The following is a 25808-nucleotide window of genomic DNA, read 5'->3' as shown; positions in this document are numbered from 1 at the left end:
TTCTACGGACTCTAGTTGTACTGAGTTATAATAACCTAGTACCATATTTGAAATTCTTTTAAATAACACCTAAATGACCACAATAATAACCTTAAAATGTAATGAGAAATGTTCTTCTATTTATCAAGAGGCAGTTAATAAATAGCTGATGCTTTGATTCATACATCTGCAGGGAACTTCCATCTGGTTTAATTTTAAACTCTTCTCTTCATGCCATTTTCATTTCCAACTAGTTTCTGCTAAACTTCTGCAGGTCAGTGTATTGAAGGACATTATTTAACTTTAGTGGTGTGAAGACATTATGAGGCCTCGGTGGGCAATTTAGGAATGAATGAAATGGGAAAGGCTCATGAGGTTGCATTTGTGGAAAGGTCTTAAGTGATAGAAACTGGTACAACTGGTAATGGTCTGGACAGGGTCAAGTTGGATATCAAAATGGCATGAAGAGGAGAAGTTGAGCAGGAACCAGTTGGGAGCTTTCTGGAAGTGTATTAATGACTGCTTACTGGAAAATAGCACCAAATATTGACCCCCAACATAATGATAATATCCTGCAGTAAATGTGGGATCATTTAAAATGAATTTCAAATGTTTTACTGCGTAATTATCACCTTCTTACCATGACATTTGCGGATGTATAGAATTAGGCGATACCGAATGTTGAACACTATTTTCCACTAATGGTAAATTATTGCCTTTCTTGTTGTGTCTGACACAAAGCGAGCAGGAGTGAGGTGGTCAAATACCAACAGGTTAATAGGGAGGGCGGCTCTTTTTGTGTTTGACCTTGATGGAGAGTAACTATGAATTTTCTTTACAAGCTTGTTCTTTTCACTTGTAGCCATCTAAATTAGAAATTTCTTTGCAGCTCAAGTGGCATTTTTTTTTTTTTTTTTTTTTTTTTTCAGCAAATGAAACTGTTTACCAGCATTTGGTCACTGCATGGCGATCAATTTAAACTTCTACTAGCAAGTAGACAAAAAGCTGTAATGTAAGTGTAGTATATGTGGCTAGGAGAAACAATACTTAATGTATTTATTTATTTATTTGACAGGGACTTGGTTAAGCCTTCTGGGAGTAAAACCCATGACACAAAATAGTAAACAAAATGACAAGAAAAGAGACATAGGCAAGCAACCACTATGACAGTAACTGTGACAGCAACTTTGAACAACAATTAAGAACAATTAAGGGAAAAATAACAGCCAAAAATGTTGTCAGCAGTCATACTATTTGTATAAAATGTCATTTTCCCTTTCATTCAAAAAAAAAAATAAAATGTATTTTTTTTTCACTTATATACATATTTAAATAGATCTGTATTTGACAGTGCTGTAAAGTATGTGATAAAAAAACAAAAAACAAAAACAGTTATGTGCACTCTCCTGCTGTAGATGATATCGTACCCTGAATTCAATCCTGTCTTCCTTTATGGAGGGAATGGAGCGTACCTTTTCTGTGCCTTTTATAGCTTGTCAAGAATGTTCTGATATATGGTACACTGTGTACTCAATAAGCACTAAAACAATAAAATCAGAGCACAATAGGAAAACAAAGGGAAAAGAAAGTAGAAGGAAGTGTTGGAGGTTCAGAGAAAGATGGTATTATTATTTCTGCTTGGATATCCTGGTGTGAATGTGCCAGAGACATTTGTCTGAAGTAATAGCTTTGTCAGTTATGTCATTGACTCACCATGGGACACAGTCAAGGAGGGATTACATTTTTGGGCACTCTATCATTACAATTCGCGAACTGCTGACTTGGATATTAGCTCCCAATAGGGAACAGCTCTTCCCAACCCTCCCACAGAGCTTATTGCGAATATTTGACAAAAAAATAACAAAACAAAAAAAAAACATGGGAATGTGAAATAAATGAAACCAAACAATTATTTGCTGTTTACATGACAAAAAAACATGTTGAAATGTCAAGGTCTGAAACAAGAGAGACTTGTTTTGTTCTCTTCTCCTTCCTAGATGCTTTGAGTGATTCATCCCCTGTTGAGCCGCGGCACTCCAGACTGAGCCTCATTTTGAAAGGCACTCTGTGCATCTTCTGTCATCCAAGCCAAACGGATCCACTGCGACTATAAATGAAAGTAAATTTTCATGTTCGTTTGTTTGACAAAGTTTATCAAAGACGCGATTCGTATATCCACATGGAGGTCAAATAGTATTTGGAGTCGCTTTCCAACGCTCAATTACTGTAGTAACCTTTGCTGGCAGAAAGCAGGGGTGCTTCAGTGCTGCTTCTTCTGCCCTATTTCAAGACTCTATTTTAAAACTTTAGACCAGATTTAATGCTGCTTTTATATGCTCCCAGTGGGCTCTATCAAAACAACAACAACAACAAGAAAATCCATATATCCATCTCCTTCTGACCACATGCAGCTGAACTCTCCACTGAAACTGGGTGATCCATGTTACTTTAAGTCCTGACTCTTGAGGATGTTAAATGCTGGTATTCTAAAAGCTCTCTGAATTAAAAAATGGTGCAAGAGGTCCTCATCTATAGCCCAGAGTACCCCTGTCAGGCTCCAAGCAACATTCTGAAACACCTGTCCTCCAATATAAATTCAAATAATTAAGACGAATATACTTCTGAAATGAAAAGGCTTCCTGTTGTCTGTGAACGTGGGGATCATAGTGCTTGCTCTAATTCCTTCTCATTCCCATTACTGTAATTCTCTTTACGTGGGAGCAGACCGGTCAGCCTCCTCTTGCCTGTAGCGTGTCCAAAATCTTGCAGCCTCCTCACTCATGGGAGAAAAATATACCTCCTCTTACCTGGCCTCCCTTCACTGGCTGCCAAACACAGGATTGTTTTTAAAAAATATATTTTATTTCTCCGTGGTTTATATCACAGAACTCCTCAGCACCCATTTTCACCTTTAGGCTCTGTGCATTTATTAGACAATCACTCCTCTCCATTGCTTGCTTCCAATTAAAATCCAAAGGTGATCCAGCATTTTTAATTGCTGCCCGCAGACCTCTGAACAGGTTAAGCTTCATTTTCAGATCTCCCCCTTCTATTGACATTTCTGCTCCTATCGTAAAGGAATATTTGGGCATTTTGGTAAATGTGATTATTATTCACTGTCTGGCAGAGACTAGAGGCCCCCGGTGCAGCACCCAGCCAAGACCTAGTCTGGCACATAACCGCCCCACAAAAGAGCCAATTGCCTTTTTTTTAAACTTTAGTTTTTGGGCAGATTTTGAAAAAAACAAGATATAGGAATTAATTAGTGAGCTTTAGAGGTCCAAGGTGTCTTTTAAAGGCTCAGATAAAGCCAAGCTAGCCATTTTTTTTTCTCAGTCAGGAGTCTGGGTGCTAAGGTAAGCTAACTGGCTGCAGGCTCTAAATTCTCTGAGGGAGCACAGAGGAACATTTGTTGTTTTTTTTCAACTATAAACAATGAAATCCTGCATAGTCCTGTGGCCACGAGGCATAGTGCAAATTGAGGAAGAGTACCAGAGGGCGAAAGTTCAGTCAATTCTCATTTGTGAGTTTTTTCACACTTACTGGGCGATTAGTCTGTTTCTGTGTCACTGGATTTAGTGTTGATTAGCTCTGTGTGTCTGTAGGCACTGTGTCTTGCTTTGTCTGTTCAGCAATGGTTGCTATCGCAGTTAATGCCTATAACTCAGTTCTTCTTTTATTTATTCCAGGCAAGTCACTGCTGCGGTTTATGTTAATGTTAATGCATCACTAACAGCTACCTGCTGTTAGGTGTTCTGAATAGCAAATGCAAAAGCTTTGTTGAATACTGGACTGATTGGGTCACTTTTGTGCACTGTCAACTGCAGGAGGGAATGTGCAAAATATATATTTACCTGAAAATGCACTCGTTGAATTGAATTATTTGATTTTCCTATATTTGCACTGGAGTAGGTAATGGCATTAGAAACATTTGTATCTATATATGAAGAATAAAACTGGATTTTGTGCATTGTAGCATTTGTACGTCCTTCGCTAAGAATAGTATTTGTTTGTTTTGTTTTCTTCCGAGCTGGCCAGACTCAGAAGCACCAGGAGCTCGGGGCCCATTTTCTTTAGCATGTCCTTTGAAAAGTGAGTGCATATTTGTTTCCCAGTCTCATGGAGAGGGGAGCGTGAGCTCACAGCTGTTGTGTCAGCGGATATCGGACTGACCGCGGGGCGCATGCCTGAATACATCAAAGATGTTACAAATGGCCACTGATGACTTGGTTTTCTGCAATTTCTACTTCATTCAACAGGCAGAAAGGAAGGTCGATGGGAGAAGTGAGAGCAGGAAAGGATCTGTAAGTGCAGAGACGACGTGCAAACAGCTGATTGCTCGTTCAAACGTAAACCTTGAAATATCATTGTGTTGTTGCTGCTTTGGTGGAGCTTTGATGTTATATTTATTTACAAAATTGTTGTGAAGTGGGTGGATATTCATTCAGTTGTTTGGTGTATTTAAGTTCTGTAAATAATTCTCATTCAGTCCGTCCGTAGTCAGTGGTAGATGACAGATGGCAGCAGGTTCATCTATAAAAAAAAAAAAAAAAACTGTTACAAAGTGGTCTGCTTAAAAATGAATATTTCAACTAGAAAACAGCTGTGAGGTTGTTCACAATCCTGACAACAATGTGCTCTCTTTTTTGCTTTCCCTCTAACTGTATTCACTTCTATAGCAACGCTAACCAAGGTTCATGAATATAATAATATTTACAACTGTGGCTTCAAAAATGTGAAGCCAATTTTAATGAAGACACAGGATTTGTCAGACAGATAAAAAAAAACAAAACACAAAACTTGGACTTTCAATATTTTACATTACATTTATCTGATGATTTTGTCCAAAGCGACTTATAGTAATTCATTCATACATACATTAATACACTGATGGTGGTGGCTGCCATGCAAGCACCCGACCAGCACATCAGGGGCAGTTTGGGCTTCAGAATCTTGCCCAAGGACACTTCAACATGCGGACCAGGGGAATCGAACCAGCGACCCTCCAATAACAAGACGGCTCTATTCCTAAGCCACAGCCACCCTACATCTTTTCAGGATGTAAAAAAAAAAAGTCGCCCTGCCGACTATACCGTGAGCAAGACATATGTAACTTACAGAATTTATGCTCAAATAGTTTTATGCATGCATGCTTGGTTATGCGCATTAATTGCCATAAATGTTGGCAAAACCACGGTTACATTTTGTTATGGTTCAGTTTCCAAAGATGATGTTTTGGCTGACCTGGCTCTGGTGACAAAGAAACTGGAAACTGTCCCAGGATCTTCTGCTTTCGCCGCCATAAACACGGCTGGAAAACATCACGTCTCGCCATCTCGTCAAAAGTATCTGGTTTCATTGCTACAAAGACAGACAGCTTGGGGGGAAAAAAAAAACAAAACAAAAAACAGCTGTTCGGTGCTTACAAATGTGGAAACGCTGTCTGGAACAGTGGTGTCTGACACGGAAGCGGTCTCGCCCAGCTTTAACACCACCGTCATCCCCTCCAGCCCCTCACTTGAGAAGCGAACCATCATATGGCGCGTATTGAAGAAATTTTGATGTAATACATGTGACACAAATTTAAATGTGAGTGGTTTGCACAATCATAAAATGCCAGTGATTAATCTGGCAGCTGGGCTGGGGGACACTCATGGTGTTAAGATTTATAGCCATCAGTGTCAGACGTAACTTTATTACCCAAGACACACGTGACTGTGCGGACTATTCCCAGCTGGTAGAGGTGACATCCAGCATGTATTCGAGTCTGCCTCATGTAACGTTACCACCCTACGTGCACAAAGATGAATAAGGAATCTGAATTGAGAGCAAATCAATGAACACTCTAATTCAACCACAGCAGCACAGCGGTAGAAAGTCCTGCACCATAGTATGCAGTCAATGATTTATGTTGCATATAGCCTAAACCGGAATTATGTCAATTGAGGACAAAGTAGGTCGAGCAGACAGTAACTGCTGTGGCTATTCATCACCTAGACGCACCTCCAGGGATGTAGCATAGTAGTCGCCTGTGTTTACATCAGCCATCTGTTGAGCTATAAATGGACACTTTTTAAGTACGTGTGAACATGAGCAGAATGCTATCATCTGCTTCTTTTCAGCTCTCAGTGTCTCAGCTTACAGAGTATTCTGGAGTATATACATAAGTCATTGTAAAATGACAGTATATTTACCTGTTATTCTTATTTATTTTTGTTGCAATTCACTGCGAACATATTGAGCCTGGTCTCATAAAAGCTGACTTTGTGTCACATGCCTCTGTGTTTCACAAACACACTGAAGGTATCCTGAAGCGTTTGCATGTGGTGCTCTGGCTTTGAAACTAACAGTGTAAACGTTTCTTTGGCACAACCAGAGCAACTGCTTCACCTCGACTTAGTATCGAGAGGGACAAAGTCCCACAGAGGGTGGAATTGGAGTCAGACCTTTACCCAAGAGACTTTCACCCAGGAGACAGCATCCTGTGGCCCGATCTGTTCTCAAGCCAACCAAGTAGTTTTGTGACAAAAACCTTACAATTTGGCTTTCTGTCAGGAATGCCATGGAGGTCGTGTGCGCACAGTAAAGTGTACCAGGTGCGTCTGTCTCAGACACCCAGGATCCGGTGGGAACATTTTGGCATTTCTCTACACTGAGTTCCCCTCACCACTGTGATTCTCAGCCCTGCAGCTAATCTCACATCCAATACGCAACCAAAACCCTTGATACATATCTCAGGATGGATCAACTCTCCTGACAGAACACTGGAAGCGTTACATAAAACAGTAACAACAGGTAGCGCCACAGCAAAATATATCAGCTATGTTGCTTTTATTTGATTTAGTTGTATTTCTGTTCAACCCAAAATTCCACTTTTCACATGTACCGTGCTACCTTACAGTATCTGCTTTATTTACCTGAACCAAGTCATTCCAGCAGTACTATGGCTACACATTTAATGCTAATCAACCTCTTCTCTAGCATTTTGCTGCAAATTCCCTTCCACATCACACTTTATGTCTTCTTTTACAATACACCTGGGAAAGAATCTTTTATCATGCTTGTTTCAACCCTGGCAATCTTCTGCAGATATGTCCAGACTGGTATTCATGAAAGAAGGCTGTGTGCTGAGAATGAGTGGACCTTACGAATACTTCATACCAGGCATTTCTAAAGATACAGTAGCTATGGTTGATAAACTGGAGAACCTATATAAGCTATAAGACATGTTTGTTTCCATCCTTTGATCATTTGCTGATTTCACTGATTCCCCTACAACACTGTTTAGAATATCAATCAAAGATACATTCATAAACCTAACTGAAATGATTCATGAGTGATGAATTTTATCATTCTTTTCACTCATAATCAGGCTTTTTTCAAGCCATTATTTTTTATTATGAATTCTGAAGCTCTTTGTAAAATCTGTTCCAATATGGGTGCTGTAAATTAATCATTGATCATTGTCCTGACATTTAATAATGATGACTGAGATATTGTGTGACACAACATGGATGACAGCTCCATGTGATGAATTGGTGGTAAGGGCGATATGGATAGACGCAGCCGTGTGTAATGGTCTCACGTAATGACGGCCGTTCTAACGTTCGCAGTGAACCTGCAATGCAGTTGGGGGAATCGCCCTGCTTATTTGCTGCGTTCTTCTCTTTGACAGGTCTGATAAGTGGTGGAACAGGCGCAAGTGTGCAAATGTTTGTTTGAGGATGTTTCTACATCTGTCAGTGGTTAAAGGGTGAGTGGAAATGAGGCTTGCCTACGAGCGTAAGGTTTTGCAGTGATTAAGATTTATAAAAACAGAAGTACGCGCAGCTTTGTAATTGAAAGGAATGTACATGTCTGGGTTTGTGCGTTGTGACTTTACACAGATATTCATGCATCTGGTCACTGATGTTTTAGGATTCCTGGTGGTTGAGGGGCCTCTTTTGGGTCTCTCTGTGTCTGGCTGCATAAATGTTTACAGGGAAAAAGATTAGATCCTTTCACAGTGTTACTCCTTTATTAACCCAATTAAATTTGGAAGTGTGACTGGCCAGTTTCATGTTCCTTTTCCCCAATAAATTATGTCTGCATTGAATTTCCTTTTGTCTGACAGATCTAAAGACCTCGTTGTCCTATTCTACTTGAGCCCCATTACCATGTGCGGACTGGCCATAGGGAAAGCGGCCTTTAAGTGTCTGGCCAGTGTTAAGACTGCTAAATAAAAGGGGTAAATCAAAGAGAAAACAACACATGGCAGTTACAGTCCACCTGTGTAAGACCAGTCAGAGCTCTGAGGAAATACCAACTGTGAAAAAGTCGATCCGAAAGCAAGCAAAAAAAAACATATACACTGCCTGGCCATGTCGCCGCCAATAAAAAAAAAGGTCACATACCCTGATATATGGTTGGACCTCCTTTACCTTTGATTACAGCACACATTCGCCGTGGCATTGTTTCGATAAGCTTCTGCAATGTCACAAGATGTTGCATTCTGTCCAGTGTTGCATTAATTTTTCACCAAGATCTTGTATTGATGAGGGGAGAGTCAGATCACTGCGCAAAGCCTTCTCCAGCACACCCCAAAGATTTTCACTGGGGTTAAGATCTGGACTCTGTGGTGGCCAATACATGTGTGAAAATGATGTCTCATGCTCCCTAAACCACTCTTTTACAATTTGAGCCAGATGAATCCTGGCATTGTCATCTTAGAATATGCCCGTGCCATCAGAGAAGAAAAAATCCATTGATGGTATAATCTGGTCATTCAGTATATTCAGGAAGTCAGCTAACGTCATTCTTTGGACACATAATGTTGCTGAACTGAGACCTGACCAACTGCAGCAACCCCAGATCATAGCACTGAGCCCACACGCTTGTACAGTGGACACTAGGCATGATGGGTGCATCACTTCATCTGCCTCTCTTCTTACCCGGGTGCACCCATCACTCTGGAACAGGGTAAATATGGACTCATCAGACCACAGGACCATCTACCATTGCTCCAGACCTTTTTTTTTCTTCCTTTTTTTTTCCAATCAGCCTCTGTGATAAGTGGTTTTCTTAAGGCTGCACAGCTGTTCAGTCCCAATCCCTTGACTTCCCTTCACATTGTGCGTATGGAAATGCTCTTACTTTCAATATCAAACGTAGCCCTTAGTCTGACTGTTGTTTTGCTATGATTTGATTCCACCAAACGTTTACGTGGTCGCCGATCACGATCAATCAGTCTAACTCAAATGGACAAACATCCTTTTCACGACCACGGGATGTGTCGTTCAACATGGTTGTTGAAGAAATGAGATGCTATTCATTGCATCAATTGGAGTTAAATAACTTGTTGCCAGCTGAAAAGATAATCCCCCTTGCAGTAATTATCCAATAGGAGGCTCTTGCCCATTTGCACTTCTTTTTTTTTGGCAAGGCAGTGTATATGAACATTTATTCCTTTCACATTTCCAGCAGGTCATGTTTGCGTGTAACTTGGCTTGTTTCAACAAACATAGGCATCAATGAGAGTGAGACTTACACACCTGCATAAAAGGAGTAGGATTTCCTTTTGCTTCCCGCAGTTGTATAGTGTGGTGAGAGTCTAGTAGTCGCCTGATCAATTTTCAACTACCTCTGACCCGTGCTACCTACACCAACCACTCTGCAGCAACAGCTGTCCAATCAACATGCAGTGGGCCTGAGATAATATGTGCAGCTAGAGAAACATGCACCAGATTCTATTCATGTACATCAATAAAAAGCCCTGTATCCTATATCTATTTGATTTCTTTGCTTTTATTGGAATACTGGCCAAAGGTGCAACATAACACCGAGAGTCAAATACAAGTTAAAATTTTTTGCTCAAGTATAAGTATATTTTATTTATGAGAATGTTCTCAAGAGCTATCCATAATGAATGCTGAAGCCATGGCCTTTTTGCTATGAGCTTTTGACATGAAAGAAAGCTACCTCTAAACCAATGTAACATTGATATAATCTGGACATCTGCAGTGGCTTCAAAGAAGAACTTGCATCCTATTTATTAGGCCTGTGCACACAGATTTATTTTCAACCTTGACTTCAAAGTTTACAGATTAATATTTTAGGGCACCTGGTAGATTCAGACCTGTCTCTTGTATGTATTTGTTAGGGCATTTGAAATGCATGCCACATACAAACACTTATTATATATAACTGTTCTAGAAAGATTGCTGCAACTCAATTAGAATTATTATATTATTTTGAAAATGTGATTAGAGTTTATGGTCAGAATTTGATTCTCAAAAGGCTATTTACTATTTTCTCTAAGTGATTTACATAATTCTCTTGATTTTTCAAGTGTTTGTCAAACAGGAATCTGCTCAAGGTATTTCAAGGCCGCTGCATCCTTGATTTGTCAAAGACAGTGCCCTGAAGCATTTTTCTGTTCTTGCCTTTCTAGTTGTCACAGATTGACTGTTATAAAGTTTAGAATTATAGACGGATGCGTGAGTGAATAGCATAGCAAGTACCATTACATGGCAGTTGCTGAGATATTTCAAACTGACTGACCGACATTTTCAGTCAGTCAGAAAACTCTTTTCACACAGGCGATTTAATGTAATGTTTGAAGAGCTCTCAGCCACATTTCACGGCATTCGTTAGTGGCTGGATTTTGCTCAGCTGTCACGGAGATGGTTCAGTTGCTATTGTGAGAGCTCATCATGTAATTCTGATCACATGATATGAGGTAGTATCACAGAAGTGCTACTAGTTAGCTCAGTTAGCAATACAGCTGAGCATCGTTTATCATGCCGGCACAAGAGCTTTGGCCCAGCAGAGCAGTAGGTCTGACTGAGCACCAGAACCATAGCTGGATGAGTTAGAAACATAAGCGGACTCAACAGCCTCCCAGTAAAAAGTTACTGACTGAGAACGATTACATTCTTCAAGACTGACCGACAAAAACGACATGTATTCCCATGTTATGTTAGAGATGAACGGATAGTAAACCTAACAGCGGCTACAGCTAGCGGTGGTTAGTGGTTACTCTGATCATACCTCGCCCCCTATTTGCCTGAAGCATGAAGCATGAATTCGACAGGTGGTCAGTTTTTACATGTTGCACCCTTAATGCCGCCAAAACAGCATAAGTGCAGGCTTGTGCTTGGAAATACAGATGTTGTATGGTTGATGGGAGGTAATGCCAAAGGACAGGGCTGTGTGACAACCATGTAAAGCACCAAAATATGTATATCTTATATCATCTACTACAGGTAGTACAATACCTCATACAACCCAACCCTTTTCGATCATCATATTCTGGCAATTTTGCAATTCATTATATATATATATATATATATATATATATATATATATATATATATATATATATATATATATATATATATATATATATATATATATATATATTAGAAATGTAGAATTTATTTGATATTAAGTCAATATTTGTTTCAAAATACTTATTGCAATCAGCTCATCTGTAACTCTTAACAACTGCTGAAAACATTACGCTCATTAAAATTTGCTTAAGGCTTAATGCATTCAAGGGTTTATTTACTGACTCCTTCTGTTGGAAAGGGGAATAATGAAGCAGAAATGTGAAAACTGTGAAAAACTCCACTTCACAGAGACCACCTGCCTTCATGCAGTAATTGTTGTAAGTTGTCAGTGCTGTTCGCTACCCCTTCTGTTGATGTTTGATATGGAAAATCAATCAGAAGCAGGATTTCAATATGGTCGTCTCTCATTCTGCCTGCCCTGGGTTGTGGGCAAGGGCAGGTATTTCAGGAGAGTCATACTTCTTTCTGTCTTCTCCACTAATGAGACAAACGAGCAGACTCTGCTGCTGCTTGACCATGCATGCTTAAGTAGATGGCAGCAGACGGAACAGGAAGCAAAGCCTTTGAAAATGAAAACATGTCTTCTTTCTATAGCATTCCTCCTAGGAATTCTTGTTTCTCGGTGCTTGTCTGAAGTGGCAAGGACATTTGTGTCGGGAAGGATCCATATAATCAAGCACTTAAACAGTGATTAATATATTGTACTGTGGCTGTCTACAATCTAAGTTAGTGAGCTTTACGACAGCTTTAAGATAAAGTAGATAGTTTAAATAGAAAATGTTTTGTCAGAGTATTTGTGTATTTGTGAGTTGTGAGGAGTTTATTTTATAATCTGTTGCACACAACCTACTGTATGTCCAGCGGCCAATTTAAGCACCCATGCATGTATTGTGTCCTTTATGTAGTGAGAAGGAGGGCTGGGTGTGGAGGTCAGAATGGTGGATATACCGTATAATGTTCATGGTTATGGCCTTTGCAATGAATACCTTTTTTTTGTTTTTGTTTTTCCAACAGTATTTGTGGCAACAAAACCTGATATTTTTTAAGGAGATTCTGGGACAATTTATAGCTGTATTATTGATTGAAAACCGGTTATTTTTAACAATACATAATGGACCATTTCCAGTCATGTTTTTGGTGACAGATCATGGTTAGCCAAAGCGGGTTTTGTGTCCCAACCTCACCATAGAATACCACAGTGTTGAAAATTTGAACATAAATATAAAGTTTCAACATAATGGTAGTTTGCAGAAATATACATTACCAACATTTATTCTGACAGTTGGGTTGTGGATAGATGATTAGTTGCTCAGTTACTTCTGTCCAGACAGAGGAACACATTTTCCCTCCCAACTCTTCAACTATGGCAGCTTTGTCAGTGGCCTTAGGCTTCAGATGTTGATGCGCCACCTAATCTCCTACTTCCAGTTAAACTTTGAAAGTAAATGATCCTGTGTAAGATCCATCTCACCATCCCGACCACATCCCAGAGTTTTCTCTCACCCCTCTAGTTCAGTAGTATAAAGGACTGATGCTGAACTGCATTGGTGGGAATGCCATGAAGTGATGACTTTGGCAGTCCTCTGACTTTTAATTTTAATGTGTCCAATACTCTGATTTGTAGATAGATACCTGCCATACTAAGTTTCCCATCAGCCTGCTTATACACAAAATGTAGATATTTTATAGTGGTTACAACATCACACAGCAGGGCAACCTTAAAGTTAATAGAATGAAAGAAAAAATTAAAAGAAAACAAAAGTGTCATGAAGTTGTTATTTCACTGTAAGTCAGCGGTCTTGTGTCCACAATTCAATGTGTTTCTTAACAGAGATATACACAGTGACAACAACCCTGAAACATTAGCTATTCAAATGACTTGTAATTAAAAAAAGTGAACTAGGCAGAAGGAAATGAGTAACATTACTGTCATGGTAGAGCAAAATTACTGTTTTATTAAAAAAGATTCTACTTTTTAACCACCCTTGTACTTTTCTTAATGAATCCAGGAGATGCTGCTGCACAATGAAAGCGCAACATTTGAAAAGCTTCATCTTTTTCAAATGAAATGTAACAAAGTTAATTAATTTGGTAGTGGCGCAGCCCAAACAATGAGTTTGTTGACTAGCTATGATAAACAAGGAAATTAGGTATGAAAATGGTGCTGGACAATATTACAGTTACAGCACAAGCATCCATGAGCATTTCATGTAATTAGTCATATGGAAAGAAGAATAAATAACATATTTTATCATCAATCTGCAATGTTATTGTCACAGACTGCTTTTTTTCTGGCAGATGGAAACCATGGGTATGATTGAACCATATGTTAGGGTTGATAATTAGCCCTGAGCAGGATCAGCAAGCAGAAACAATGCAAGAAATTGCCGGCTAAATGAATTATCATTACCTTCAAGAATCTAGCAAATGGAAAAAAAAATTGCACTCATTGGTCACACATGTTTTTTTTTGTTTTTTTTTTATGAGGCTGCATTATAGAAATGATCGCTTCATACAGATATAATGCGTATTATGTTTTAACCTCCTTTCATGAATGTCAAATTCCGGCAAGAAAAGGCAAGTAGTTTTTTTTATTTTTTTATTTTTTTTTTGACCTTGACTATTTCTTTTGCTGTGTAAGTGTTGACCAAATATCAGGAACTTGTCTTTTGCAACTGCAGAAATACATTTTGTTTTTTCCTTTTGAAATATCAGTGGGTTCGATGAAACCGCCCCAAGGTAATTTTACACGCCACTGGTACAAAACATGTTTAGCTGTTCCATACAGAATTAGACAAGCTGTGGTGTAAGCAAGGAAAATTGGATTATTTGGGATATATTTTAATCTTATGTGTCAACAGGTTAAAATACCTTGCAGAAAGACAGGGATAAGAGGACAATCGTGCAGAGACCCCAAGGAAATCAATCAAGAATGCAACACAACAGTGGAGGTTTGGACATTCACTATTGAAAATGACTTTACATAAAACGTTTTCTGAGGATTACATTGTCCCTCTAGGATACATAGTCACATAGCTGGTGAAGCAAAATGCGAATTCCTTTTATTGAGGACACGCGTGCAGGTTGTTGTCTTTTTTTCTTACAAACAACCTGCTCATGACTGGGTTCATTAAAATATGTAAATGTACATATTGTATGTTACATATTATATACAAATTTTAATTAATAATCAAATTATAATTAATAATCAGGTGATCTCATGACACTTTCTAATATCTAATGAAGGGTTTTGCTAAATCATATGGATGTGACCTGCCACATCCTGCTTGCAGTGTTTTCAGTTCTGCACGCAACGACCTTGTCTGATGTGTCCGAGACCCACACTATCCTCCTTTCTAACTGTTTGCACTTTGTATCACTTCTTTTGGATTCTTGAATTATTAAGTGCCCGCAGCTGTGAAGTGGAAGGTATTTCAAGCACTGACAGATTAGATCGTGAAAGAAGATTCCTTGTCTTCTGGCAAATGTTTGCTTTACTTTAATGCCCTTTGATAATGAATGAGATAAAAGTGTGTGAACCCTCTGCACTTTTGTGAGTCTTGACCATATTTTTTTCTTCTGAAATCTTGTTCAATACTTTCAACTACAAACATTTGCCGTTAGAGAAGTGGGTGAACACAGTACAGGCTTTCACTTCTGCTCAGTTCTGAGGCTACCTTATTAAAATGAATGTTTAGAAGATAACAGTGTTAATGTTCAGGAAATGACAGTACTTTGGTGCCCAGTGTGAGACCGAATCGATGACAGTCTCTGTGGCCATCTGTGTGAGTGTGTGTATGATTGCCATGTGTAAGCAGGAGCTTGGGTGTTTTCAGTTTAAATTGCACACCTGGACCAAATCTGCCAAATTTCAAGCCCAGAATGATGCAGATAGCTGAACATGGAAACCAAAACATTATTAACAGCTGGATTACCAGGGGAATTGACATTGATGTCTGCCAGCCTTGGTCCCAAATGGAGATGAACATGTGCTCCAACCGTAGTCCGTCTGGACTCCATAAACAGGAGAGACTCCACTATCCCGTCAGGTGTTGACACCTTCTGCCCAGCTCTGCAGCCATCCTGTTCCACACTAAGTCTTTCAGAATCGCAACCTACTTAGCAAGTGTTCTGATAATTAGCTTTATTTCTATCCCTGCCCTTTTGTACTATTCATCCAATAGATCTGTCCTTGCATGTGCTTTAACGTGAAATTGACGGTCATGTGTAAAGCAGGTTATGTAGCCCCGTTTAAAGCCTACAAGATTCTAAATGCACAACAATAAATGGGCTGCGTGAGGTCAGCAAGATTTCACCACTCCCTGTCCTTCACCTTATTGCCCACCAGAGTCCCATTAGAGTATATGTTTGGCAATCACTTTAACTGCAGAACTGTAGCTCCCAACTACTGTAATCATCATTGTAGTGTCTCTTCATCCCTTTTTGAAATAATATCAAAAAAAGCTCAGAAACCTCTTGCAATTTTGCACTGTCTTAATTTGCATAATGGCCAATTATGGTCAATCACACCCACGCTGTTTGTGGACTAAATCCAATGCCAAATCAGCAGGGAAACCGTACCCAATTACGGACATGCAGCAGACAAAATCAACACCACCAAAGTAGGTTTCTTTGACACAGCAGGATTCCTAAATGTCACTGGAGCCATCGTTGTAATGCATTCATTAAATACATAACACCATCTTGTGAGGATCACTTTTTTTTTACCAGAAAAGAACACACCTACTGCATTAATGTCCAGGTTATGTTTTGTGACTCACTATGACACGCGCATGGTGGTAAAACCCACTCCTCATTCTACTGAAAGCAGACTGCCTTAGGTAACTAGTGAAGCAGGTGGGTGGCTATTAAGTGTAGTATGTGAGATCCAGTGCTCCTTAAAAAAAATAATAATCATGGTGATAGCATCAGAACCCATTAAAAAGTCATTCTAGATGCAGCTGCAAGGGGAAACTATTTACAGCATTTTACAATTAAGAGGGTCCCCTTGTGGCGAAGACACTCTGATAAAGTGTCTGAGATAAAATGACAAAAAAAAAAAAAAGAGTGGTGGACATTGCTGCAGCAACTAATTCTTTTTTGTTTAAATGGCTCCAAATCACAAATCACAGTCCTTGAGGTGGCTCTACAATCTGTGCAATGTGCGACACCCTCTGTCCTCAGATTCTTGGTTTAGGAAAGGAACCCTTACCGAAAGCTTTTGGCATGAGTGATCCCTCCCTCAAATGCCAGGAAAGGTTTGAACAGCATCTGATCTGATGCTTTGAAGATTAATAAGTCCGCCAAAAAAAAGGTGTATGTTTTTTACCGTGTCCATTGGTTGGTTGGTTTATGAGCATGGTTACACAAAAACTGCTGAACAGATTTCCACAAAACTCGGATGGAGGATGGAGAGAGAGACCCCATTAAATGTTGGTTCAGATCGGAATAAAGGGACAGATCCAGGAATTTATTGTCACTTTCTTTAACATTGTCCGAAAGGGCATTTTTCAACATTTTCATTCATTTCAAACAGAAATATAATGTGTGTCTGTGTAAATGTGTGTGTGTGTGTGTGTGTGTGTGTGTGTGTGTGTGTATATATAAATATAATCTTTTTTTTACACACAAATATGCCATAAAAGCCTCATCCATAAGGGCAGCTCTTAATTCTTCATCATCATACCATTGCTCACATACAGAATATAACATGTATGCTCAAATCGGTGTATGAGTACAGTTACAGACTCTCCATTGCTCCATCACACACAAACATATCCACAGATATAGACACACATACACACACACACACACACACACACACACACACACACACACACACACACACACACACACACACACACACCTACTTCCAACTTTCATGGTGTCCAGTTTGTTGCATGCACTTGGGTGTCTGTCCTCTTGAGTGGACCATCTGCTCCTTCCTATTTATTGCTTCTATCCCCAGTTGTGCTCTATCCTTCTGGTGGTCTTCCACCCCCATGCCAAAGCAGACACCAATTAGAGAGTTGCATTAGACTTTTCACTTCTTTCTGGCACTCATTATGTCATATTCAGTTAGAGTTTGCTTTACTATCTACCGCTCCTCTGAGCACTTTTAAGACTTCCAAACACCCACAATTTTCCAGCAAGATGGAGCTAGGTAACATGAGCAACAAACCATATGCTCGTTCAAGGTGTTTTTGTCTCTTTGAGATTTCCTATGACATGGATAAATTGCAATTATGTAGATAATTTCTGGAGCCTCTGCTGAATACTTACATTCTCTGATGCTACAGTTTTTAAATACACTGTGTTTTTTAATTTATCCTTTGCACAGACTGTTACTGTTTTCTTATAAGACATCATTTATGTTCTCATCAGCTACATCTCACTGTTTGTAGATTTGTTGACCACCAGCCAACCAGCCTGAGGTTGTCTATACACTTGTCAAGCTACCCTCTGAAAACACTTTCCTGCATCTGTTGGTCTTGTAATTTATCTTGTTACGCTCCACTGTGCCATTTCAACCAAACTGCTTCTGTTAAATACTTGCTGTCCATTTTAATGTGTTAGATATTCCTTCACTATCTCCATATGATAACTTTTTTTTTAACACATTGTTCAGAGTTTCTGTGTCAATCCGTCATCTGCACACATTCTTGTTGTCTTGATATATGAGTGGCCCAAATTTCAGCTTAATGTAAACTTTTAATGCAGAATTTGCATATTTGGCTCTGCTTTTCATAAATGCACAAAGTTAAACATAAAGCAGTGGCTGGTCACATAGAGTTTTTCAGAATTTTAGTCTCTTCCTCCCTAATGTTTTTATATCCTTGCACAAAGCAGACAGTGACAGATATACACTGTCAAACACCATGGATGAAAATGTGATCTACATAATACCATCTCAGGAGATAATATAGACTTATTAAGTCCCTTTCATCCCCCAAGAACCTCATTAAATAAATGACTCTGTCAGTTGTGTTAAAACACGTGTTTAGGTCTGTCTATCACCAGTTCAGAAATTCTCCTCATGAATAACAACAAAAAAAGGATAAAAAGGATACACATAAATATTTTGTTTTCAGTGTTTCCAAATGAAACATGACTTACAGCCTATTTAACCAAGGCACTGGCAAACTGTCCACTTACACAGAGGTATTTCATAGTAGGGTAGCTTTGACAACCAGTGCGTATGGAGATCCATGAAAGATACAGTGAAACAAGTCAAGCCTTAAATAACCAATTAGAAGTCAAAGCTGGTGTGAAATAGAACATGAGAGTGTATGTGGCTAATGGATCAGTACAGACTACCCTCTCAAAATAATAACACATTTGATTAGCTCTATTTTTACAATCGGTAACACACATTTCTCAGTGCAGAGCTCACCTTATCAAAGCTCTTCACACAGTTGGCACTTCTCAAACTCAACCACAGAACTGTGTTTGTGTGTATATATATATATATATATATATATATATATATATATATATATATATATATATATATATATATATATATATATATATATATATATATATTAAACTAGAAGTAGAAGAATAAAGAGGAAGAATCTTTATTCAGTTACATACAGTATAATTATAATATGTACAATGCAGTGAAACTGGTTCTCTTCATTTGACCCATTCCAAGAGATCAAAATGTATTCTTTTAAAACAGCTAAACTTGCTAAAAGAAGGCCATTTTCCCACTGCCACTTGACAAGTTGATCTTTCTGTTTTTTGTTCTTATTTGGTGAGTTGCATTTGATGTCAGGAACAAAAAAAGTGAGCAGTCGAAGCAGCACTGAAGATGGTGCCACCAGTAGGTCAAATTTTTGTCTCAATATATACCAAAAGGATTGCCACAAAATGAATATGGACATTCATGGGTCCCCAGTGATATAAAAAAACAAACGTCACTGTGATGTTATTGATGAAGGTCTTCAGTCATCAAGGTCATGGTAAGTCTGAGTGCTGTATCGTAGGCAAACTGGATGTGCTTCAATTTCACCTCTCATCCAAGAGGCTACTTCAGTTCTAACTAACTGGACGGGAGTTGCAGGCTTTTAAACTTTGCGTGGGAGTGTCCTTACAGGGTCGTTAGGGACACGTATGAGCTCTGAGTTTCAGAGTCGTTAGGGCCACTTGTGAATCGTTGACTTTACTGGCATTCATGTGGGTTGCTAGGGCTAGATGAGCCCAGATTTGAATGGTTGTTAAGCGGTCTGGGGAGGGAACACAGTACTTCATTGTATGTGGGTGATAAGTAATGTCTTAAAGTGAAAGTCTCGCCAAAATGCAACCTAGGCTTTTTTTTGTCTTAAGAGTCAAATATTTGTGTGAAAGCATAATTATGATGAAAGAGGCGCTTTTAAGATTGACTGTGTTTTCGTTTTTGGCTCAAAATCATTTTCAATGGGAGTGCATGGGGCACTTTCATGCTAGCATCAAAATCGCTATTTTTAGAACACAAAGAAGGCTCGACAAAACATGAAACTTTGCACGCAGTATCACCAGGGTCTCTACACATGAACAGGAGCATTTAGAACATTATTTGTGTACACAGAGTTTACTAAAAAGAAGGTCTTTGAACAGCTCATGTTAGCAGTAGCTTTTTCCTCTAGCCGTCGTCATGGCAGCCCAGACGTACTCGGGGATTGACACGTCTGGGTAGAGTGTGTGTGGTTCAGTTGAGACCCTGGTGATACTGCGAGCAAAGTTTCATATTGTGTTGAGCTGTCATAGTGTTGTAAAAATAGTGATTTTGACGCTATCACTAATTTTCCCCAAGCATTCCCATTGAAAATGAATTTGACCCGAAAACAAAAATGAGCTTTATCTTAAAAGTGCCTCCTTAGCTGTAATTATGCTTTTACACGAAGGTTTGACTCACATACATTCACAAAAAAAGCCCAGGTTGCATTTTAGCGAGAGTTTCACTTTAAGCTGCCTCCTCTGTTCAAAGACCGCTGTTGCATATACATACATACATTCTTTTACTCCTCTTTCAAACCATATCTCTTCTCTGGCTAAGATGTATACAATACATTACATTCATAGGAATGTAATGAGTTGTACACATCTTAGCCAGAGAAGATGAATGTTTACAATACATTACATTCAAAGGAATATTGTTTCTCCTTCATATCTAATTGGATGGCAGAGCTTTGACCTGACCCTCCTGCGTTGCACCATTTGTTGATGGAGAGGTTGTTTTGTCTCCCAGTGTACACATCTGTGCAGTCCTTGTTGCATTGAACAACATAAACTACATGTCAATAAAGGTTTTCAGTCATTCAGGTCATGGTAATTCTAGTTGCCTACAATACATGTTCAGTTCTCTTCGATACAGCCCTTAGAACATGGTGATATGAGTATAGATCAACTACAATATGTATATCATTTATCAAATCTGATTGTATTTCAGTATCATCAAACCTAGTTTCTTGAGTTCTTTAATAACACATGTCAGCCTACTACTACCTGAAGAACAAATTAACGGATAAAAATAGTCCAATGTCAAAAGTATGTGTTGACATGATAACTTGAGTAATCCACCTGACACCCTGAAAGTGTTATTAGAATGAAGCCCCTGCAAACAGCTGTGTCTGTGTCTGCCCCGTGTTGCCTGTAGTGAGGTGTAACCGATGGGAAAGGAGAGAATCCATAGAAAGAGGACCTTGAGAAAATATTTTTTTTTTCTTGAAAGCAAAACACGTGTGCGTGTGTGCACAGTGTGTGCATGTGTATGAACATTTATTCAGACACAAACAGTGTGTGTGCATACAAAAAAACATAGGTGGTGTGTAAACGCGTACATCCGTGCACATCAGAGCTGCCATGGCTAGACATTACCTTCTCCTGACAATGCAATTAAAGCTCTGGTGCTGCATGTAACCTTCTATTTACTGTCCGGGGAGACCAATAAATTGCCCCCATATTTGTCACAATAAAAGAGCCATCAGACTCAAGGAAGTCAGTACGTGTGTATGAATGTTGATGCTGAGCAGCTGTTCAATTAAATTCATAAGGTGGATGTGCACCCAAAGCACTAGCATGGCACCATCTCTGGGTGAGGCTAACGCATTGTAGCCTGAAATGACACTGACACTGGAGTCCAGGAGCAAGGCTGCATATGCAGTAATTGTCTGGGAAACCTTTGCTGCTTTCTTTTAATTAAATCTCCTGCTGTATGTGTATGTCCCCAGCATTTAAATAGTAGTATCCATCGAGTAGTCGCTAATATGCATAAAGACAACAAAGCACTTGCACCAGCCTGTGATCTCAGAGTGATGTAATATATATTTTCACCGAGAATGACATATACAAAAGGTGGACGCAGCAGATCTGTTGATTATGTTTTTTTTTTAAAATATGTCATTGTCATTACAACAGAAAAGAACTCTCTTGTGTCTGGGGAGGAACACTGTTGAAGTTGGAAGACAACGAGATTTATCAAACATTTTGCTCCTTGTTACTGATGGTTTCTGCAGATGAACTTTGTGTCTTATTCATCAAGCAGGAGCACCTAACTAGAGGAGTTGTCACACAAAGTAAGCATGTCATACAGCTATCCAGAGAGCTGCACTCAATTTGTCAGAATGAAGAAGTGAGAGCAAAGTAAAGCTAAGCTACAGCAGAACAAACAGATCGGAATTATTGTAGTTCATTTGTGACATTACATCACAGCATACAGGCTCATATCTAGAAGCCTCACAATATCCATATCAGTTTTTTCATTTCACCAGTTTATATGTCAATTTATATTGATTTCCATAATATTTTAGACTGAGATTCATGGTGCCTTAGAGGATGAATCCTCTAGATTTTTTTGCTATCACCTGTAATCCCATCCAGCACCACTACCAGCAGGAAAAAGGGTTTTACTGATGCAGAGAAGTATATAAAATTCTAGATGATAGATTATTCAGGTCGGATTTTATCGGATTGATTGCCGTGAATCTGGTATGGATATTCACGTTTCCCTCAGGATGAATTTCAAAACCTTTGGTCATACATTTATGATGTAATTTGTAAGAAAGTTGAGTTTTTGAGTCTAATTTCGAAGGCGAATATTGACACCTTTGGATTGTCGGTCAGGTCAGCCGGCATCTCGAAGTGTCAGTATTTGATGGAGGGGGAATTCCTGGAAAACAGACTTTTAATTTATCATTGTCTGCTAATGGATGCTATCATTGTGATTGCTAGCTTGTTACCTCAAAGCAATGCTGGTCCTGCTCACAGCCTCATACGGCTGCGAGCACGGCTGTAGACGCCAGGTAAATTCAGCTGATGCAAATGACTGACGGAGGACAACTCGCATTATCTCAGAGCTGAACACCTAAAATTCATTTGTCATCATCAGTGGCAAGTTTAGGGGGACACGGTTCAATAATGTCAAACAATGTCGGCACTTTCCAAATTCTATTACATCTTTCTGTCTTCCTGTCTGTCTACTTGTCATTCTCTCACTAGCACGCTTTTGGTTTTAGTTGAAAGGCCAGCAAATTGGAGAGGCTACACTATGTTCAGCCAGAGGAGAGCCATTACAGAGAGGGAAAGAGAAAGAGAGAGAAAGAGGACAAGCGAGGATGTGAATGGAGACGGAGGAATGATATTTGGACAGTTGTATAATTGACTCCTTATCCAATGCTCTTTGCACATCAGAGGCTCTCCCCCTCCTTTGACTCTGTGACTGATCAGATGTTCTCAAACTGTGGTAACTCAGGCAACAAAAATAAATCTATCCCACAATGAAAATGTATCTTGACAACTGACTCTCTTGTTCTTTCCTTCCCTTTCATTTCCTGTCTTTTGTCTCTCTCCCCCCACTTGCTTTTTTTTATAACCTCATGACAGCCCAGAGTTTTACTGTCTATAATGTCAGCGTTGGACGTACAGTGATTGTGACATGCCTCTGCTTACCACGGCATTTGCCACTCGAACAGAGTTGGATGGTGTTTAAAAGTTATTTTGAGCACGCATAGCCATTTGTCTTTTCATGTCAGGAAAACCATCTTCATGGTGTCAAAACTGAATCCTTTTTTTTCATGTTGTCAAGTATGTAAAATGTAAGTTAGGTGTAACAATATGTCAATATGCGCAACAGGTAGAGGAGAGAGACACCTCTAGACCCTCATCACTTTTGGCTTCATGAGTTATCATAAATGAACAATGGAATGACAAAAGAAAATTTGAAGCCACTAAATTATCTGTATCCCTGTAATACTTTAGTGGGCGTGTCTTAAACCCAAAATGGGTGGGACTACCTAATGTTTTTCATCACAAGAGTAAAGCCTCTACATCATATATGCACAGATACAGACAGATCCTGTCCGTATATTTCATCAATTTTTCTGCATATTTTCTAACAGCATAATGGATATGGACCAACGCGTCAGTACCTCCGGTAGTGGTGGTGGGCGGTGTAACCAATAGGTCAAGCAAGACATGACCACTGGACGAGAGGAACAAGTTTTAAAAATGGGGGATTTTTTTCTGTTGATGGATTATGCGAGTTTGTGAGCGTCCAAGTTTTAAACATCTGTTTGACGTTACTTTGCACAGGCACAGACAAACAACTACGACGGAACAGCTGGGAGGGGAGTGGATGGTGGAGAAGGAAAAGTGGAGGTCTGATTTGACTCTGAGTGGCGCCCTCCAGTTTTCGCATTGAGTAACATTCATGCCAACGTGTAGGATGCATGGAGGTATGTGAGCGGTGATGGTCACATTGCATTCATAGAGCAAGCTTTTATCAACGTGAATGAATAATACTCAGTCAGCTATCCATGAGCATTAGGATTGACATGTTTTACTCAGAATATGCTTGTACCTTGTGTGTACTCATTTCAGCCAAGACTCGCTCACTCCTGGTGCAAAAGAAGATAAAGACCTATGACCACATGGGCCAGTTTTTATCCCGTGTAAGGCTCAGGTGAGCTAGATTAGCGGCCTGCTGAGGTTGGCCAGGAGAGCCTCCAAACCAGTGGGAGGGCTGTGACAGCCAACCACCTTTCAGTAAATAAAATATGCACATTACAGATTGGTCTCTGTTCTCAGAAAACAGCAGTCTCAAATTCCTTCCCAGGCCCACGCAAATCTGATCGGGTGAGCTTAACAAAGTAGCTGATTGAATTTACCTGCCTATTAGAGAGATGATGCTGTTTATATCTGACATTTCTGCTGTTTTATAGAGAAGTAAACAATGATCATTTAATTATTACCGTGGAGAGTACAACATGTGCTGCATTACACCACAGTGTACGTCTGGTCTTATCACAGACCTTAGGTAAACTCCAACACACCACCTGAAACTGCTTTTTCATGGAAATCATTGGAAGGGTGTCGCCATCTGTTAGAGAAAGCATAGCAACAAATTAACACTGTGCGGTGACGATCTAACAGAAACTGTGAAAAGCAGCCTTGTGAGGCTGGCCACAATCAGTTTTTGAGATAATTCACTGGGTTTGAAAATGTGTAATGAACTGAAGATGTAAAGAATACACAGTTTAGCTTTTATGTGATAATGTCATTTAAATGATCCTGACAAAAAATAAATAAAACAAACAAACAAATAAAAACTTTTGCAGTGTGCTGACTAATTATAATGTATTTTAGGTTAAGAAGAATTCCCTACATTGAGGCTGCACATACTGGAAGTCATTGTGGTTAACTTTAACCCGGACTATTTACTTTCTGCAATATGCAAAATCTCAAGCCACAGAGACATCCTTTTACAGGATGCTTGTCTCTATTTTGATGCCGTGGCAGATAGAATGCGTTCCTATATCCACTGAACTTTGAAAAACTGGCTTTAAAATGTTGTTTTGAATGGTGGCTGCTTGCCTTCCTTTACTGCTCAATTCGAATTTTGTTGGCACCGAGATGCCTTCATGCATAGCAATGACGATTCATTCTTTCTAAGTTGGTTGAATGCCACAACAGTGTCAATTAATATGTTCCTCTCTGCCCCTGCAGCTTGCCAAGTTTGGCGTGGAATGCCTTTTAACCCAACTTTTCAGCAGCAGGCCAATTCATAGTTGAAATGTGATTCACGTGTCTCACACTGTGAGTTGAAGAGTGTATTGAGAACATGGTAAGTCAGGACAAGTTTTCATCACTGAAAGATAATTCTAGGCAACAGATGCTCTGTTTGTGGGCAGAGTTGATAAATCTGCCATATTCTCAAGACATGTCATTTGTCCATCTGAGACACAAAAGAACCTGCAGTCATGATGACGTGTAGATGAAAAAGTCCTGTGCTTTGGATCTCCACCATTCTCAATATTAACATTAAGAAGGGTTATCTATATCTATTTGATGATTTATTGTCATGTGGGAATGCAGTTTATTCATTCTAGCTCATCTTACTTTCTTTATTTAGCATGATGACCAGTAGCTGAAGCGCTGAGTGGGGCGAGTACATGCTTCCATGTTACCTGTTAAAGGTTAAAATCGAAGAGAATCTAAGCTGGCAAAGGCTAAGAGAAG

General features: G+C 39.3%; 1 long non-coding RNA gene across 1 annotated transcript; it reads left to right on the top strand.

Annotated features, from left to right (window-relative positions):
• Positions 1 to 21729: 21729 nt before the first annotated feature.
• LOC119018424 lies at positions 21730 to 24403 on the top strand. The gene is made up of 4 exons (XR_005074754.1): positions 21730 to 21868; positions 22791 to 23034; positions 23883 to 24025; positions 24171 to 24403. It is a non-coding gene; the product is annotated as an uncharacterized LOC119018424 (long non-coding RNA).
• The last annotated feature ends 1405 nt before the right edge of the window (positions 24404 to 25808 follow it).

Source organism: Acanthopagrus latus, chromosome 4, assembly GCF_904848185.1.
Source record: "Acanthopagrus latus isolate v.2019 chromosome 4, fAcaLat1.1, whole genome shotgun sequence".
Lineage (NCBI taxonomy): Eukaryota > Metazoa > Chordata > Actinopteri > Spariformes > Sparidae > Acanthopagrus > Acanthopagrus latus.
The sequence above is the reverse complement of the archived record's forward strand: the minus strand, read 5'-3'. Positions and strand labels throughout refer to the sequence as shown.